Source organism: Poromitra crassiceps (genome assembly GCF_964638095.1).
Source record: "Poromitra crassiceps genome assembly, chromosome: 16".
NCBI classification, from domain to species: Eukaryota; Metazoa; Chordata; class Actinopteri; order Beryciformes; family Melamphaidae; genus Poromitra; species Poromitra crassiceps.
In genome coordinates this window covers 11,760,173-11,780,754 of record NC_139645.1, presented here as the reverse complement: position 1 = coordinate 11,780,754, position 20,582 = coordinate 11,760,173, and the positions used below count along the sequence as shown (strand labels likewise).

The 20,582-nt window shown below is 42.8% G+C and overlaps 1 pseudogene across 1 annotated transcript in view; it reads left to right on the top strand.

Moving 5' to 3' along the window:
• LOC310791439 (E3 ubiquitin-protein ligase TRIM39-like) overlaps positions 1 to 18,903 on the top strand; it is a 42,354-nt pseudogene extending 23,451 nt beyond the window's left edge. The window contains exons 3-5 of the transcript in view: positions 11,658 to 12,748; positions 13,629 to 13,767; positions 18,486 to 18,903. The product of the transcript in view is annotated as an E3 ubiquitin-protein ligase TRIM39-like (transcript). The remainder of the gene's footprint in view (positions 1 to 11,657; positions 12,749 to 13,628; positions 13,768 to 18,485) is intronic.
• The last annotated feature ends 1,679 nt before the right edge of the window (positions 18,904 to 20,582 follow it).

Sequence of the window (20,582 nt, the reverse complement as noted above, 5' to 3'; positions counted from 1 at the left end):
GTTGCTGCGTGTGTAGCTTTGAAAGTGACATGTGTCATGTTGACATGCATAGCTTGCATGCATAGCTTACTCTCAAACCTAGGAAAATTGGCATAAATGCATCTAGCTGGCCTGTGTACAGCATTGCATTGCAGAATGTAAAATTGATAACACTTGTTGCTGCGTGTGCAGCTTTGAAACTGACATGTCATTTTGACATGCAGATAACATGGCTTACTGTCAAACCTAGGAAAATTGGCATAAATGCATCTAGCTGGCCTGTGTACAGCATTGCATTGCAGAATGTAAAATTGATAACACTTGTTGCTGCGTGTGCAGCTTTGAAACTGACATGTCATTTTGACATGCAGATAACATGGCTTACTGTCAAACCTAGGAAAATTGGCATAAATGCATCTAGCTGGCCTGTGTACAGCATTGCATTGCAGAATGTAAAATTGATAACACTTGTTGCTGCGTGTGCAGCTTTGAAACTGACATGTCATTTTGACATGCAGATAACATGGCTTACTGTCAAACCTAGGAAAATTGGCATAAATGCATCTAGCTGGCCTGTGTACAGCATTGCATTGCAGAAAGTAAAATTGATAACACTGTAAGCTTTGAATTGAATGAATATGCTTATCTTTGCTCTAATCTCTTTGGTAGTATATTTAGTTTTATTTGATCAGTCATGCCGTGAAGACTAACTAATAGTCCTTCTCAAACTACTTTCTACAGGATGCTACCTTAGTCAATCAAAATGTCTTAGCTGTCATTGATTGTGTTGCATAGTTCTACTGTTGACAAAATGTGATATTGTAAGTCGCTTTGGACAGAAGCGTCTGCTAAATGTCATAATGTTAATGTAAATGTAATGGAACTAGCTCAAAATCTGTGCTGTCATTTTGCAGAATGGATTACCGTGTCAGTGAGGGCTGGTGGGTTTACCTACGCCGGGCTCTATGAGTCCACCAGCCCTGGGCTCCCAGGGTAAGTGTTGTAATGGATTAATTAATTGCAGTGATTGTGTGTGTGATGCTGTGTGAATCACTGCTCTGATGTTTTGTGCTCATAGCTATGTGAGCTGGGTGAGGAGAGAGCGTGTGTGTGCGCCAGGGTCAGCCATGCACATGCTCCAGTGCTACGTGCACGGCCGGGACCAGGAGAAGAGGGCGGCCGCCCCCCCCCCCCGGAAAGCCCGGGCCCCTCCACCCTCCAGTAAGCGTCCTGTTCTTTACATGGTAACATTTCATGACCTGGGTTACACACAACCAACAGCTTGTGAGGGGTTCTCCTGTAATTCTGTTTCTTCTTCTGTGTGTGTGTGTGTGTGTGTGTGTGTGTGTGTGTGTGTGTGTGTGTGTGTGTGTGTGTGTGTGTGTGTGTGTGTGTGTGTGTGTGTGTGTGTGTGTGTGTGTGTGTGTGTGTGTGTGTGTGTGTGTGTGTGTGAGTGAGTGTGTGAGAGAGAACAAGCTAAAAAGTTATATTGGACTATTAACACATTGAGTGCCACAGCGCTTCAGTAAAATTGTCTGCAGCCTGTGCCAGATTCACTTCCATTCAGTTGAAAACAGCTATAGAATTTTTTCTATTAGGGCTATATTGATAGGGCTGGACTTTAATGAAACATTGAACACTCCTGCTTCAAGGGTTTTCTGTCGTTTTTTTTTACTTTCCAAGATATAGTCACTTTTATGAATACCTTTTGCACTCTAATTTCGAGCACATTCACTGACTCTGGCTGGTGTTTTCTGATGTGGTGGCGTGGTGTGGTTTCTGTGCAGCCTGCGTGCCCCCCCCCCCCTCTCCCCCCCCCCCCCCCCCCTCTCCACCTCTGAGCTGCGGGCTCCTCCCCACACGCACAGAGTTTGTTTTCTGAGACTCCGTTTTTGCCCCGGACGAATCCCAGCGCGCATCAAGGAAATGCCAAACGCGACTGAACGAAAAGGCTTGGCCGTTAGGCTTCGGATGCTGGCTTTCTGGCAGGGAATCGTGTGGAGATAGATAGAAGCATAAGAGCTCAGTTGTGAGCGCGGATGCAGCCGAGCCCACTCTCCGCTGTAGACAGAGCAATATATACGGCTCTGGCTGAAGCATGCATCGGTTTCCTCTTTGATCACGTCTTTCCCTGCTGTCTCCTGTACAAAGTAAAGGATCTGAGGTGGGTGGCGCAGCTTCCGTGTCGATGTTTAAGGTGGCGCCGTGTGATCCCTTGAAGGGATTCATGCTCACTGGCTGGGTACGACCTTAAACAGCAGAATTATGGAATAATATGAATTATGATTTTAGGACGTACACAGACGTCCTTGGCACTGAACGTTACTTTTTTTTAGGACGTGCACAGACGTCCTTGGCACTCAATGTGTTAAGATTATCCTCTATCTGGATTAGACTGCAATTATCTTTAATACTCAACCAAACCTCTTTTCAAAGAGCTTTATCTGCCATTTAAATGGATCCAAAGTCAGATTATATTCCAATCTATATGTCAATCAAATGTAGGTCACTTTAAACAATATACCGTACAAACACTAGATTTAATGGGTCGCCTGTAGCCTGAAAAACCGTCACTGGTGTTGGACTCCTGGTTCCGGGACGCGGTTCAATTCCGTGCAGTGACCACTTCTGACGGCTTGCCGGCGACTCAAATTCATTTTTGCATTTCAAATTGCATCGATTTTTAAACGGTTCAATAGGGAAACATTTAGGCCACATTACCTAGCCCTTCACACACAAACAAACCAATGAATGAGGATAGGCGAAAGACAGCATAAAACAGCACTGAGCTCTTTCCATCTATGATGACTAACTGTTCAAAATAGTGTTTCCACTAGTTAAGTGAGTACAATATAGTACTGTACAATATTTACAGGGAGTGCATTTAGAAATTCAAGGTGCTTCAGAATTGACTGTGTGAACACTAATCAACTCTGCTGTTGCACATCAAATCAAAACAAACTCAACCTCAGCCCGTTGCAAAATAAAGAAATGAAATCACTTTCACTGAGCCATGTCTAATTTCAAGAACTTTGCAGGCCCAATTTGCTCAAATTCAAGGACCAAACATGATTGAGAGATGGATGACAGGCTGGTTCCCTCGTGGACCGCATGGATTCCAGGCACAATATTGCTTACAACCATATAAGCATCTTATGCGGCTGGTTGTAAGATTGAATGTTGACAATACATGTTTGTTTTTCTGTGTTTTCCCATTTGTGTGTCTGTCTGGAATAATAATAATCATCATATGTATATCTAATATACATTTAGCGATAAATGGACCTTTACCCTTTAAATCAGGGTAAAGGTCACAGGCTAGATTGGTTTGTTTTGATGATGTCAGGATGTTCCTGGTCTGTCACACCTGGGGGAAGGCATATGCAAAACAGTGTTAGGGTCAGTGACATCACAGGTGTTTTTTTTTATCAACATAGACATTTTAGCCAATGCCGTGCAAGATCAATTGCACTTCTATACAGTCCATCCCCCAGAGCAAGGCACTACTGTACCTAAGTGCAGTAATCACATTACAGTTACTAATCAAACGCTTACTAGCAAGATAAGTAAAGAGAGAAAAGATCTCCGTTTTAATAGCAGATCCTGTGTCCCATCAGACGGGTCACTTAACTGCACAGCAGAATCACCCATGGTGCCAACATTTCAACTTTGTATTAGCATGCAGAACAGCACTATTAGTCGACAGATAACTTATCAGATAACTAACATCATGCATATAGAACAATAAATCATTTTAACCTCCAAAACACATGACAAACAAACAATTGACACAAAAACACAGTGGCATGTCCAGGGCATGCTGGGAACTCCGCCCACTTTCCTCTTCCACGGGTCAAATTTCCCAGAAGGCTTTGCATAACTTTTTACACTCTGTTTTACAATTAAATCAGGCTAAAGAGTGTTAGATATAAATAATATGTATTTTAACACAACATGCAATTCTGGAATATCTGAATATTGGACAAAATTAAATTAAATTAAATTTAAAGTAAACCATAAGAGAAACCCACATGCAGCGATGGGGTCTGTAAATACCCCTTGTTAATACAACGTGTTCTAGGGAAGTGGGCGCAGTGCGGGCCAAAAAGCGCCGTCTTCTACAACAAGTTTTTGTTGCGCGGAAGGACAAGAATGTGAAACTGCAAACGCCCTGGACAGAAGCAGCTAACCCCAAGCAAGCAGCAACAGCTTGCTTTTCACCAGGTAACATCAAAATCAGAGATGGACAGGCGTGTTGCCTCCTCCTACATGGTAGAGGAAATGTTGCCAGTTTCAACAGTAGAATGAAATCGCCATTTTTCAGAAACATATTGAGCAAAATACAGATGGCAGGGAACGGACAGCCACCATCAGACAGGAAAAGTTTTGCAACCTACCTTATTACGATAGAGATTTGTGCTAATATATGGGCATATATGTAAGGATTAATGTTGTATTGTTAACTGGCAAATTACGTGACAATGCATCTCAGGCTTACGGAGTAACGCAAAAGTAATGTAAGAGTAGTGTAACGAATTACTTTCTCCAGGGAGTAATCAAGTAAAGTAAGGCATTACTTTTTTTGAAAGTAATGTGTAATGTGTAATATATTACTTTTTTGAGTAACGGACCCCAACTCTGTAACTTACAAGCTAATTGCGGCTGGCGCTCCCGACTCGGTCGGGCCTTTGATCTTGGTACATTAATGTTTGACTTGGCGCTTCCCGGCTTGGCCTACTTGGCTGCCTTGGCGCAACTACCCTGACTTTCTCGACTCTCTCTTTCTCTATCCCCCCCCAAAAATGAGCCGGGGAATTTACTGCGCCTTACTGGGCGCCATGCTTACGGGGAGCCACCACCAACGAGACATTTTAAAGTCCGGGACACTGTTCGTTGCCATGCTCACCGATTAAGGGAGGAGGGTTCTTTGGGCCGCCAGTATGGCCGCCTGCTCCGGGCGGATGTAGCTGGAGAATGCCGATGAGGACCAGCGGCCCATTTGCTGGAGGGAGGCGGAGGACACTCCTTGCTCGGCGGCCGAGGTGGCCGCTCCGATCCTGAAGGAGTGGCTGGAGTAGTTCTTCGTCGGGAGGTTGCATTGCTGGAGCGTCTGCTTGAGGTGCAGGGTGAACCAGGATCTTGTCATGTGGTGACAAGGTGCGATGAGGAACAGGGGAGCCGAGGGGCCGGTCCGGGGCGGTGACGGCCGGTGATGATGTCATCAGATAGCGACCATCTTTTCCCCCTGAGCAAACGCCCGTTTGCTACGGACTGCTCATAGCCCTGCTGGCGCAGCTGGGGCCAGACCACGGGGAAGTCTGGGCAGATTCACGGTGATTGACGGGAACCGGCTTGGAGAAGCGCTGAAGCTGGAGTGCCGTAGCATCTCGGGCACTCTGGGCAGACTGAAAGGTCCATGGGGCGAACGGTTCATTCTGGCGGCAACAGCTGAAATGTAGTGCTTAATGCATGAGATATAAAGAAACTGGTTAATAAACAAGTGAGAGAAAGCGATGGTTTCACCGCCTTGCAAGAGCACCATGGACTGCTAGTTGCAACTCGCAGTGATATGTTATGGTTGGCCACATATAGCGATGGGGTTCGCAGCCTCTTGTTACCTGACTAGCGTGACACTGTATCAATTATTTTAGCTTTGGTATTGTTTATGGTTAAGAAGGGGCAAAGCCGTCTCTACTTTCTGAGACGGCTGAGGTCCTTCAACGTCTGCCGGACCATGCTGAGGATGTTCTATGAGTCGGTAGTGGCTAGTGCCTTCCTGTATGCTATTGTGTGCTGGGGCAGCAGGCTGAAGGCAGAGGATGCCAACGACTCAACAACTGATCCGTAAGGCCAGGGACATTGTAGGGCTGGATCTGGGCTCTCTGACTGCGGTGTCAGAGAAGAGAACGTTGTCCAGGCTACGTTCCACCATGAACAATGACTCGCACCCACTCCACGGCGTGCTAATCGAACACAGGAGTACGTTCAGTGAGAGACTGATTCCACTTAGATGCAGTACGGAGAGGCACGGGAAATCATTCCTGCCTGTGGCCATTGGTCTATTTAATGCCTCTCTTAAAAGAGCACCTCGGAGACGTTCAGTCTCCCTGAGACTGAGCCAGCCGATAGGTTAACTGTGCCTGGCTGAGCCACGTGTAACGTATAGGGCAAGCCGACTTAATATAGTCCAGGGTGCAATAATGATAATTGACAATGTATACTTGCCTGACGTATTTTGTATTTTGCTACTTAGACATTCCACTTTTTTTCTTTTTTTTTTTTTTTGCTTCTAGCGCATTTACTAGTTATTCTATGCTATGTTGTGTTTTTCTGCTTATTGCTTAATACTGCATTTGCATTGCATTTACTACTGTTTATTTTATTTTAAGCTATGTGTGTTCTGTGAGCGAGCTACTGTAACTTGTCCCAATTTCCCCTCGGGGATCATTAAAGTCATTCTGATTCTGCTTCTGAAGAAATGCCGGAGGCGTTTTACTTTGAAATTCGTTGAGCACAGGAAGTGGTGTATTAAGACCCAGCGTTGCCAGACGTACGATAATTATCGTATTTGTACGATAATTTCGACCTCTGTACGATGTACGATCAATAATCCCAAAATCCCCCAAATGTACGATAATTTCATCATTTTGTGTCAGGAGTGGCCATGGGCTCAAAAATGTCACCAAGCTTCGCCTCCCTATATGTGGGACTCTTCGAAAAAGAACTGTTCAACCAAGAAGACTTCCCCTACCTCCAAAACATCTCTCATTGGAAAAGGTACCTTGATGACGTGTTCTTCATATGGACAGGAGCTGTGTCCGAACTGCAGGACTTTCACCGGTTCATTAATTCTAGAAATAAACATTTACAGTTCACAATGTCCTTTGATTTAACTAAGATGAATTTCCTGGATATGTGGGTTATAAAAGAAAACAACTGCCTTAAAACTGACTTATACCGTAAACCTACCGATAGAAACTCTCTCCTCCATGGCTCTTCATATCATCCCACACCACTCAAAAAAAGCTTGCCCATTTCTCAATGTAACCGGATCAGAAGAATTTGCAGCTCTAATGTGGATTTCCAAACTCAAATCAAAGATCTTGAGACCAGATTCAGAAAAAGGGAGTATCAAGAGAGTTGGATCAAAAATGCAACTACACGATTTTCCAATGTGTCCCAGACTCAGTGCCTGGAGTCCACCAGACCAAAAGTAAAAGAAAACCGAGTGGTCTGTGCCATTCAATTTCCCCCTGTCTCCAGAGAGATTGAGAAAGCCATAAAAAAACATTGGCACATTATTGAGAGTGATCCGGCACTCAAGGCGTGCTTTTCTAGACCGCCTTTGGTGGTCTACAAAAGGCCCCCAAATTTACGGAATATGTTGGTGAGGGCAGACCTCCCACCTACTCCACCTGCCCATTTCCTCAGCTCGATCCCCTCTGGCAACTATCCTTGTGGCCGGTGTCAACAGTGTAATTTTACCTATAAAACCAACTGTTTTTACCATCCCCACAGTGGTAAAAAATATAAAATCAAAAGTGTTATCTCATGTTCCACTGTCAATGTTATTTATATGCTGCGTTGTCCATGTGGACTTTCATAGGTAAGTCATTGAGACCACTCAAAACTCGTATCTCTGAACACCGCAGCACAATCAGAAATAATGTTACATCTAGCCCGGTGGCTGTCCACTTTACCTCTGCTAAACATTCTGTATCCACTCTCAAATATATTGGGATTGAGGCTCTCAAATTGCCACGCAGAGGGGGTGACATCAATAACTTACTACTTCAAAGAGAATTATTCTGGATTTATACATTGGGCACCATGGCGCCAAAAGGCCTAAATGAGGAATTCGATATGAGACCTTTCCTATAGAAGGTGATTTAATCCTATAATCTGTTATTAGGATATCCCTATTGTGATGCTCTTTCGTTCTCTACTGTTCTCTCTCCCCTCTAGTGGTGATCTCATATACATAAATGGTTGTTCTGTGTATTTTTTTAAACTTTTTGCTATTTATTTTAAGTAATAGACTAGGTCCCCATTTCTGCTAATGCAGTATGTTGTGGTTAATGGAGTCGCCTCCAGGATGTATGTGCATTTACACTTATATTTGGATTTGTTAAACTCTAATTGACTACTATAATGTAGAGCCCACAAACTACTTCCTTTTCTTGGGGGACATGTATAATTATATTTGTCCTATTCTGTCTATACTGTATATATATATATATACTGTTAGAATCTGTACATTTATGTCTATAATAACCTATTTGTGTGTACAACTTTTAATTTTTTTTTTAATTATCCTTCTAATTACTAATTGATGAACACCTGGTGATGCCATGTATTTAAGACGGCGTCTCTCTGCCACTTCAGAAAGCGTCTGAGGAAGGGCCAGTGTGGCCCGAAACGTTACGCTGTGTTGCAAATAAAAAACCTAAACGGGAGCTCCTTGGTGTGCGGATTGTTTCTTTTTTCACTAATCATCAAATGTACACATGCTTTGACTTGCAACTGCAAACAAACACTCTGACTTGTCTTTAGATACATTTGTTCTTTCAACAGAGCTCTCCACTGAGAGGAGAAGACAAACTCTCTGTCTGTGGAAAAAAACAGTAACTACTAATGTAACTTGTCTCCTTATACCTTTCTTCTCCTTGGCAAAATGATTTAGTTTTATCATGAGAGAGGAAAAAACAGTACAGCTAAAGAAATGTTAAACTCCAGATTCTGGTTAATATGGTAAATTCTGTGCTTTATTGATATCCTGTTTTTCTGTTATGTGTGACTTGTTGCAGCAAACACGGTGAATCATAAAACATCATTGAATCTAATCACTATTGCAGGAGTGTGAAAATTAAAATGTTTCCTGTTTCATTGTAACATGTCCAGGGTATGAACTACAAGGTGATTACTCTCATAGCAGTGTATATATATACTGAGCATTTTAATAATACACAATTACTAAAGAGCATTTGATTGAAAAAGAAAGAATTCTGCAATCTACTGTACTGTAGCCTATGTTTACTGACATAAATAAAACCCAATAGAAAGAGCTTGTATGTTACATGACTGTTATCTTCCTGTATAGGCTACTTAATTTATTCTATGTTTGACTACTATGCCCTCTACCGAGTGCCCTCTAGTTTGCTCTGTATTTCTTTCAGATTTTTCCCCATTGTCTCCCCAATTATACTTGGTCAATAACAATTTTCTCCAACTAAATGAGGATAAGACAGAGATTCTCTTAGTTGGCGTGTCTCTCTGAGTCTCAATCCTCTCAATCATCTGCCACACCCCTTTTCGCTTCCCTGGGGAAATGTTTGACAGCTCGTCGGGCCGCCATCTCAGCCAGGTGTGAACCAATCACAGCCCAAACATTCTACACCTGTGTGAAGGCTAGCCAATCCCTCAGATGGGTGACGTTGCCTGACATTTACTCCAGTGGTGCCTAAATAATGTGACCTTATGAGCTGTTCATGACTCATATTCATCTGACCATCGACAGCTCGCAAATAACGTGACATGTGACCATCACAATATCTTTGTGGAACATGATGATAAACTGAATATCATTAGGTGTTGGACTGTTAGTCAGACAAGACTAGACACTTGAAGATGTCACCTTGGACTGTGGGGAACTTGAACAGATGTTTTTCATATTTCTGACATTTTATGGACAAAACGATTAACCGGTGATGGAGACAATCATCAGTAAGTTAACTGGGAGACAATGCAACATTTGACAAGAGGTCCCAGATTTGCTTTATTTTAAGGGGTTAGGGGCCAAAAAAGGTTGGGAACCACTGCGTTAGGTCATTCTGCTTATTTTTTATTAAACTTTTTACATTTTGTTCCTCTTTTCTGTTGTTTGTCTTCATTCTGTCAGTGTTTTGCATTAGAAGCATCCTTGACTTTCACAGCCTCGAGTCTGTTTTCCCCACATGTTCTGCTGAGGTTGATGCTGTTCAGCAGCTTCCAGTCGGATCCGAATACGCTCCAAAGTCCAGTTCAGTTCTGCTTAGGGCCCCCAGATGTACAAGCTGTGGGTTACAATCCTGTTTGATTGACAGAACTGTCTGAGATTGGGTTTTCAAATCACTGTTGGGATTTGTCATGGAGATGAACAGAGACTGTGTGCTTTTAGACAAAGGAGAGGCCTGTAGTAGGACAGTCTCAGGCCTAAAGTCCATGCAGGTGTGGTAACAGTTTGGATTAAAAAAAACAGTCTCTCATTGGACCAGATCCACCAGGAGGCGGGGAATTCCCTATGACATCACTAAACACATGTAAATGATATACAGGGATTGGGGAAGATACAGAGGAAGAGTGAGAATAAATACAGCACACTGATACTGTGAAGAACATTGGGAATTTCTCTTTCCATCATCCAGAGAGGTCAAAGGTGTCATGTGATCATTTACAACAGTGAGTGAGAAAACATAATGCATAAGACACTTTATTTGTCATTGTAGGCATATAACAAAGTATACAAACAAGATGATAAAAGGTTAGGCTATTGCATAAGTTAGATGTTCAATAATAAAGTGTTGGCATGCAAGATAAAATCAAGATAATAAAAAGCTATTGCACAACAAATTAAATGTAGGTAATAAAATGTTGGAGTGCATTAGCAGCAGTTTGGTGGTGGATGGGAGAAGCTAACTCAGTATAGTCTTCAGTCCTCAGCAGCTATGGGAGTGTAGAGGGTGATGGAGGCTACAGCTCTGGTGAAAAGCTGTTCTTCAGTGTGTTTGTTCGGGCTTTGATGGCTCTGTATCTCTTCCCCGATGACGAGGGGACAAACAGACTGTGACCTGGGTGGGCGGGTCCTTACTGATGTTGCTATCCTTCTTCTTTTATTACTTTATTCCAGGTTTTAATATTAGAGGTTTACAGTTTCATCAGTCATTTAATTCATCCTGCCACAGTTATGAAAAAATATTGTTTTTATATATATATATATATATATATATATATATATATATATATATATATATATATATATATATAGTGTATATATATATGCATAACCAATTAAGCGGGTTTTCTTTTTAATAAAATGAATAAAAAAACGAATTGACAAGCATTGCTAACCTTCTTGTGTAGACAGCACCGTGAGTCCAAAGTTACAAAACAGTTTAATCTCATAGCAGTTAATGATTAACTGCTAGTTAATGATTAACTGCTATGAGATTAATATTGAACTGCAATGAGAGGAGGAGCAACACGGCAGAGACAGGTGTGTTTCGAGGTGACATATTTCTGAAGTCAAAGTAGGCTAACTCAGAGCGACAGCACTGCTGCAGTCGACAAGTCTCCGTCTTTCTCTGGAAAGAATAATAACCCGAAGTTGATCAGGGCTTCCTCAACAATACAGCAGTCTTAGACATACACAGGTGAGTACAGCAGATCATATTTACTGTTTAAACCACTGAGATATATATGTTGATGGTTTAAACAGAGAGCAGTGACACATATTGAGCTGTATTCAGACTGGAAATTTCCCTGTTTTCATTTTGCACTGTTAATTGTCAAAATGATGTTTTCAGTGAAGTGCAAGACTCAAAATTACTTTTGATAATATTACGATCAATAACTTTGATGTCTTCTCAAAATAAATGTGTTGCAGTAGCCTATTGTTATTTAACACTCACTTTTGGTCTCAGTGTCTAGATATGTCAGCTGCCAGCGGTCTTCAATCTGAAGATCAGTTTCTGTGCTCCATCTGTCTGGATGTGTTCACTGATCCAGTCTCCATACCATGTGGACACAACTTCTGCAAGAACTGTATCACAAAGTACTGGGATGTTAATGTCCAGTGCCAGTGTCCCATGTGTAAAGAGCTTTTCAACATAAGACCTCTGCTGCGGGTCAATACTTTCATATCTGAGATGGCTGCTCAGTTCAGAAAGTCAGATCAGATGAAAACCAGCAGCAACCCAGACTTGAGACCATCAATGGGTCAAGAAGTCCCCTGTGACGTCTGCACTGGGACGAAACTGAAGGCCCAGAAGTCCTGCCTGGTGTGTCTGGCCTCCTACTGTGAGACTCACCTGGAGCCTCATCAAAAAATGGCGGGCTTGAAAAAACACAAGCTGATGGATCCTGTGGAGAACCTGGAAGACAGGATGTGTAAAGAGCACGATGAACCACTGGAGCTGTTCTGCAAGACGGACCAGATGTGTGTGTGTCTGCACTGCACTGCTGTAGGCCACAAGTTACATGACATTGTTCCTCTGAAAGAAGAAAATAAAGGAAAGAAGGCTGAGCTGGGGAAGACAGAGGCTGAAATTCAGCAGAAGATCCAGGAGAGACGACTGAAGATTCAGGAGATCAAACACACAGTGGAGCTCAGCAAGGAAGATGCAGACAGAGAGATAGCAGACGGTGTGCAGGTCTTCACTGCTCTGAGGAGGTCTGTGGAGAGAGGCCAGGCTGAGCTCATTGAGACGATTGAGGAGAAGCAGAAAACAACAGAGAAACAGGCTGAAAGCTTGATCAAAGAGCTGGAACAGGAGATCTCTGAGCTGATGAAGAGAAGCGCTGAGATGGAGCAGCTCTCACACACTGAAGACCACCTTCACCTCCTCCAAAGCTTCCCATCCCTGAACACTCCTCGACACACCAAGGACTGGACAGAGGTCAGTGTCCATCGCTCCTCATATGAGGGGACTGTGAGGAGAGCTGTGGCTCAGCTGGAGGAGACTCTCAGGAAACAGATGGAGAAGCTGATGAGGCTGAGCTGAAGAGGGTCCAGCATACATGGGCAACATACGGCCCGCGGGCCGTATGCGGCCCGCGGGCGCCCCCTGTGTGGCCCGCGATGGAATTGGGGAAAAAAAAAATTTTTTTTTTTTTTTTTTTTTTTTTTTTTTACAGTGCACCTGAACGCAACATGCAAGATACCCGCTGAATAAGTGTCCAAATGTTCATGTCATTCTGGCCAATACTCTTCTGTTATAGCATTTCAGTCTGGAATATGGAATATATTTCAATAATATTTATGACTAAAAGGCTAAAAGTAATCTCATGTGTAAGAAATGACTGTTCTACATTGAAGTAGAAATTTAAATAATTAACTTGTTGATTTTGGATTTATTTAGCTTCAAGAGTGCATTTTTGTTCTTGTGTGACCCTCAACACAGGCTTTGAGAATCCCGGGCCACTTACTGATACTTAAGCTTAAAATAACCCACTCATATTCTGGTTTATTTCAAGAAAAACATTTCGGCTAGTGGAAATTCGAATTGGCTGGTAACTTTAAAATCTAGCAGCCATATTGGCAGGTGGTCAAAAAAGTTAATTTCAAGCACTGAAGAGGGAGAGCGGGTGGTGACATAGGAGTGAGTGAGAAAAGGATCAAATATTGGTGGTTAAGACTGAATAATGACATCACAACTGTTAATTTAAAATGAGTTATTCCTCTAAACCTGGCTTCAAATGCCCAAAATGTTTCGCGCTGGCGCCGTTCAGCCCTCAGCAAAAACTGGTAGCGAGGACATTTTTTGTGGCCCTCTCTATGATCAAAGTTGCCCATCCATGGGTTACGGCGTGACAATATTTGTTCGGCCCCCGGCAACAATCTGGGTTTCTCATGTGGCCCCCCATGAAAAACAGTTGCCCACCCCTGCCTCCAGCAGTATGAAGTGGATGTGACTCTGGATCCTGATACAGCACATCCTGATCTCATTCTGTCTGATGATGGGAAACAAGTACATGATAGTGATGTAAAGAAGAATCTCCCAAACAACCCAGAGAGATTTTCTTCTTCTGCCTGTGTCTTATAGTCTAGTACAGTGGTTCCCAACCTTTTCCAACTCAGGGCCCACTTTTATGTCTCAAAAATGTTCGCGGCCCACCTCCGACCCCATAAATACAAAGGCCATATAATGCGTTCTCAGAGCACTTTTTTATTGAAAATTGAACATAAAGGACTGAACTGAATACAGGAGAAACATGTTGGAAGCTCCACAGTCACTAACACAGCACCTGTAACATGTTGCAACACCTTCAGTATTACAGTTTTCAAGGAGCTGTCCACACACACACACACATACATACACACACACACACACACACACACACACACACACACACACACACACACACACACACACACACACACACACACACACACACACCAATCATTCAAGGAGCTGTCCATCAGCACCACACAGATGTCAGAAATGACAAGCAAGGGGCTGTCTGTAACAGGCTAATTAACAAATGATTAATAAATAACGGTATCCTTCAACAATGGAAAAATGCATTCTCATAACAATTTGACATCCAATATCAGATCCAAATATCAGAAGAAAGCCCATTAAATCGATAGGGTTACAAATAAACACAAACCCAATATAAAGATGATGTAAAGATGAAACTTCAATTCAAACAAAAGCAATAACATCAAAGAAACAAAAATCATACTTTTTCAAGTATGATTTTTCAAAATCTTTCAAAAAAAAAATTGAAAAAAAAAATGTTTTTGATTTTTTTTTTTTCAAAAATCATACTTTTTTGGAAATGATTTGGCGGCCCACTTGCAATACCTTCGCGGCCCACCAGGGGGCCGCGGCCCACAGGTTGGGAATCACTGGTCTAGTAGAAACCCCTATATGGCCTATAGTGAACCCAGAAATGTTGTTTCCTATGAACTTTTATGATTGAAATGTCATCTATAGGCCTAGTGGATGAAATTAAACTTGGTTGCTAAAAGTTGCATTTTGGGCAATTCGCGTAATTAGCATAATGAGCTAATTAATCACCAAAAACAGGAAATGGCTATAATTCTGCTTGTAGTTAACTTATAAAGGTGATGTAAGAGTCTAGGTCCATGTTTGTTATGTCCAGACATCCATCTGTTACCATGGTGTGCTAATACAACCTTTCCTCATTAGCATAATCTGCATAAATTATGTAGAAATGTGGTCAAAACCTGGAAATGGCTAGGTTTTTTTGCTTTCAGTCAACTTAGAAAGATTCTCTTACAGTCTAAGTCTATGTTTTGATGTCCAGAAATCAATCTCTTGCCATAACTAAATCAGGCAACCTTTCTTTATTAGTATAATTTGCATACATTGTGTAATTATTAGTCCGAAACCAGGAAATAGCTATATTTTTTATTTTAGTCCATTTAAAGGTTATTTAAGAGTCTATGCCTATGTTTGGATGTCCAGAAATTCATTTATTTCCAAAACTGTCATGGAACCTTTCCGCGTAATCTGGATCCACGTCCATTTAAAAGCGACATGGTATTAGATATTATTTATTTTTTATTTTTCATTGTGCTATTTATTTGTCCCCGACCCCAAATGTTTCATAACATGTAAAAAAAGATTTCATGAGCAGCGATGTGCAGTCCTCCCTTCCCCACCCTTCTCCCACTGGTCACCTGCTACTCTCCACTTGACTCCCCAATGATGGGCTGCAAACTGATGCTGCTATCGCAGAATATCTGGACAAGGCATGTGAGTGAGCACCCTACAGGCAGGCTCTGGGTGGACTGTCTGATTCGTCCCACCTTCATCGCACTTCATTTTCTTCGTGCAGAGAGAGAGGGAGACTTCCTCCTACAGCAGCACTGCCTCAAGCAGATGGTCCTGTACTTCTTTGCTGCTGGGCACCATAATTATGCACGATACATAACCTGGTACTCAGGATTATGCAGAATCTTCCACATGAGGCCAAGCAGGACCTGTTAGCTGGGGCTCACGTCTGCCGCCACTCTTAACGGTGGAACTGCTGTACCTGCTGACCAGTTTGGGGAGCAGACCTACATTAAACAAGGGAAAGGACAAGGTGGGTTGAAAGGCATCTCAACCAATGAAGAGCAAGTTGCAGTGTGGATCAATTCCCATCCCATTTGTTCCCATCTTTCCCAGACAGTGGAAGAAATGTACATAAGTCAGGACACACCAGCCCCCCCTGGAGGTCAGTGCATCAAACATAAGGAGGACGGTGAGAGAAGACGAGCGCTGGATCAAAGGGACCGTGAGAAAATCATGGAGGAGTTCCAGAAACACTCTCATCCCTTGAAAGAGAATCAGCAAACCTGTACAACATTGTGAATGGACAGGTGGCTCCAGACTGTGTGAATGTGCAGAATGCTCTTCAGATTGGTGAACAGCAGAGTAAAGATTTAGCAGAGTCTCTCCCAGAAGGCTTCCATAGCACCATTGAGAGGAGAGTCAAAACCATGGAGGTGATGAAGAAAGCTATGACTGTTAAAGGCAAGCCCATCTACGACATGGAGGCCCTCTTTGCTCGACTCTTAGTTGTGGGCCAGCAGCGCGGCATAGAAATGAAAGATGTTTTTGATCATGAGCTCAGCCCTGTTCCACCATCACTCATCGATGAATTTGGTTGTCTGAGAAAGGGTGACAAGTCTGTCCTTGTCAGGAAAGTGGGAGTACCTGATAAAAATGCTCCACTTCCCAATGTTGTCCTAGTTGATGCAAGTCAGCTGCTCTACCACATTGTCTGGCCTGTGGCAGGTACGATCAGCAACATTGCATCTAGCATCAAAGCACGCCTCGCCAATGCCTATACTGCAGCTGGAGTTGATGAGACCCTTGTCATCTTTGACCGTTACAATGATGAGCCCAGTTCCAAAGATCATGAGAGGAGAAGATGAGCAGGAGTTGGTGCAGCTGAGTACAAGCTGACAATCAACACACCGCTTCCAGATTGAGAGGCAGTGATGAAGAGCACATCAAACAAGGCACAACTATCACATCTTCTGTGCACATATGACCTCACTGCTGATAAGATCCTGCTTGTGAACCAGAAGGACTGCCTCATCAAGCATGAGGAAGCTGACATCACCCTCGTTAGCTACATGCTGCAAGCAGCTACAGCAGGGGCACCTATCATACGTATCCTAAGTGATGACACTGATGTATTTGTCCTGTTAGTGTACTGGACGTCGAAGGCCGACATTCAATCAGCAGTGCAGATGGAGAAGTGGGATGGCACAATCCTGGACATCAATGCCACAGTTAGGGCGTTGGGTGACAAATGTCAGTGTCTCCTGGGGATGCATGCATTGTTGAGATGTGACACTGTCTCCTACCCCTGTGGAAAGGGCAAGGTATCTGCACTGAAAGTACTTCAAGGAAGTCCCATCCCTGGTCTTACTACAGTGCTTGGGGAACCTGATGCCACTCACACTGACCTAAAAGATACAGGAACTGAGTTCTTCCTCACACTCTATGGGCAGAAAAAGGCCAAGTCGATGAATTACGCTCGCTACCAGATCTACAGACGGAGGAAAAAGCCACCTGAACTTAAAAAGCTTCCTCCAACTGATGTCAACATGATGCTTCACATACTGCGTGCACATCTCCAGGTAATGTTGTGGAAGGCTGCAGATCAGAGGGAACCACCTGCAGAGGCTAGAGACATCACTAAATTCGGGTGGGAGGTTGCGAAAGGAGGGGTTGTCATGCCCGCCGTTTCCACCCAAGCAGTGGCTCCAGCTAAATTGCTTGACGTCACCAGCTGCAGCTGCAGTGCATTGAAGGCCTGCAGCCAAAAGAACTGCAGCTGCCATGCTGCAGGTCTCACTTGCACTGACTACTGCAAGTGTGAAGGAGGGGAGGTCCGCTGCTGCAACCCATTCACAATACATGAAGACAAAGACATAGAAAGTGAGGAGGCTGAAGGGAATGAGGAGAGAGATGATGAAGAGGGTGAAGGCCATTGAGTGTGAGGTTGTGGTTGTTCTAAGTCAACTTTAAATGCACTTATTGCTGTTTCTTGTATTCTGTGATTTCAATCTACATGTTTATATCTTTCAAATAAGCTAACTTGGGCCCTTTTTTTTTTTTTTACCATTATTGAATTTTCACTTGTTTCATTAAATTTGGTGTTCTTATTATATTAATATGCAAATTCAAGTGCATGACAATAAGGCTAGACATTCCTATATTTTATATGTACTATAATTATGGTACATTATCATTGAAATAAAGTGCTTTGGGAAGTCTGTGGCGATTTTTGTTTTTCTTCTTTACTTGATAATTAGCTAATAAGGGACACAAATTGCGCAAAATCCAACTCTTAGCAAGCAAGGCAAGAGATTAATTTATGGACATCAAAACTATGATAGACTTAGAGAAGATCACATTTTTAAGTTGACTAAAAGTGAAAAATATAAAAATTTCCTGATTTTTACCCAATTTTTCCATAATTTATGGAAATTATGCTTATGAGGAATGGTTGCATGACTACACCATGGTGATAGATGAATTTCTGGACATCACAAACATGGACTTAGACTCTTAGATCACCTTTCTAAGTCAACAACAAGCAGAATTATAGCCATTTCCTGTTTGTGACGATTAATTAGCTCATTATGCTAATTAATCTAATTGCCCAACATGCAACTTTTAGCAACCAAGTTGAATTTCATCCAATAAGCCTATAGATGACATTTCAATCATAAAAGTTCATAGGAAACAACATTTCTGGGTCCAAGAAATTTCTACTAGACTATTAGGACAGCAGAGCTTCTCTTCAGGGAAGTTTTACTACGAGGTTCAGGTTAAAGGGAAGACTAACTGGACTTTAGGAGTGGCCAGAGGCTCGATCAACAGGAAGGGACAGATCACAGCGAGCCCAAAGAATGGCTTCTGGACTGTATGGTTGAGAAATGGAAATGAGTACACAGCTAATGCTGGCCCTCCTGTCCTCCTCTCTCTGAAGATGAAGCCTCAGAAGGTGGGGGTGTTTGTGGATTATGAGGAGGGTCTGGTCTCCTTTTATGATGTAGATGCTGCAGCTCTTATCTACTCCTTTACTGGCTGCAGCTTCACTGAGAAGCTCTACCCATACTTCAGTCCCTGTGTTAATGATGGTGGTAAAAACTCCGCCCCTCTGATCATCTCTCCTGTCAATCACACAGATTAGACTAATCATCAAATGTACACATGCTTTGACTTGCAACTGCAAACAAACTTTGACTTATCTTAGATACATTTGTTCTTTCAACAGAGCTCTCAACTGAGAGGAGAAGACAAACTCTCTGTCTGTGGAAAAAAACAGTAACTACTAATGTATCTTGTCTCCTTATACCTTTCTTCTCCTTGGCAAAATGATTTTGTTTTATCGTGCGAGAGAAAAAACAGTACAGCTAAAGAAATGTTAAACTTCAGATTCTGGTTAATATGGTAAATTCTGTATTTTTTTTATATCCTGTTTTTTCTGTTATGTGTGATATATACTTGTTGCAGCAAACATGGGGAATCATAAAACATCATTGAATCTAATCACTATTGCAGGAGTGTGAAAATTACACATTTTCCTGTTTCATTGTAACATGTCCAGGGGATGAACTACAAGGTGATTACTCTCATAGCAGTGTATATATATACTGAGCATTTTAATAATACACAATTACTAAACAGCATTTGATTGAAAAAGAAAGAAAGAATTCTGCAATCTACTGTATGTTTACTGAAATAAAGCCCAATAAAAAGAGCTTGTATGTTACATGACTGTATAGGCTACTTAATTTATTTGATGTTTGACTACTATGCCCTCTACTGAGTGCCCTCTAGTCTGCTCTGTATTTTTTTCTGATTTTTCCACATTTTCTCCCCAATTATACTTGGCCAATTTATCCCCATGTTGCCGGCTGCCGCGGTCGCTGCTTCACCCTCTGCCGATCTGGAGAGAGCCGAGATTAGCACCATGCTTCCCCCAACACATGGGAGGTAGCCAGCTGCTTCTTTTCACCTGACAGGGGGCGCTTCACCGGTAGGACGTAGCACGTGGGAGGATCGCGCTATTCCCACCAGTTCTCTTCCACCCCGACCAGGCGCCCCAACTTCCCAGCTAGTGCAGCGACCAGAACTAGTTTGCTCTGTATTGACTGCTATTCCACAGTGCAAACTTCATGTTATCGCAGGGATTTGGGCAACGACGTGTTGTGGAGAACCGTGAGTCTGCAGCCTTTCATTCCAACACTGCAGCAGATGACTTCAGCGACCACAGAGGAGGAAGAACTCATCATGAAAACCTGCCTCTGCTGCATCTACAGCCAATTTCTGCATACCAAAAAGCACATCTAACTTGGCATCATGAGAGCTATGCAGAGAGGCTCCTATCTGGTTGTCTCATCACAGAAACCACCTGCTTGACAGCATTGTTGTTCGTTCACAATCCAGTAAGGAAGTCATAACACCTTGATGAGATCTGGATCAGGCATACCTGTATATCTACATACCTCTAAGCTGCCATCTATAACAGAGGTGGGCAGGTCACTAAGGAAAGAGCTGGCAAGTAATAATCAAGGCTGATCAAAGATCAATAATAAAGAGAAGCTCTACCATGCCAAGGCAGTATTAGACATGTTGTGATGGGCGATGTCAAATGGGCAGGTGCTTGAGCACCTCCTGTCGTCTATCTGTGCACGTGCCTGGGGTTGTTGCAGAGCAAACTGTATTTGTTGTGTAGTTGTGTGTGAGTGGCCTTATTGTTATGCAAATCTGCATAACTTTTTTTCTTTTTCTTTTCGGGGGAGGGGGGGGGGGATGACATGCGGCAAAGGACCTCGGGTCGGATTCGAACCCGCGTCGCCCACACGA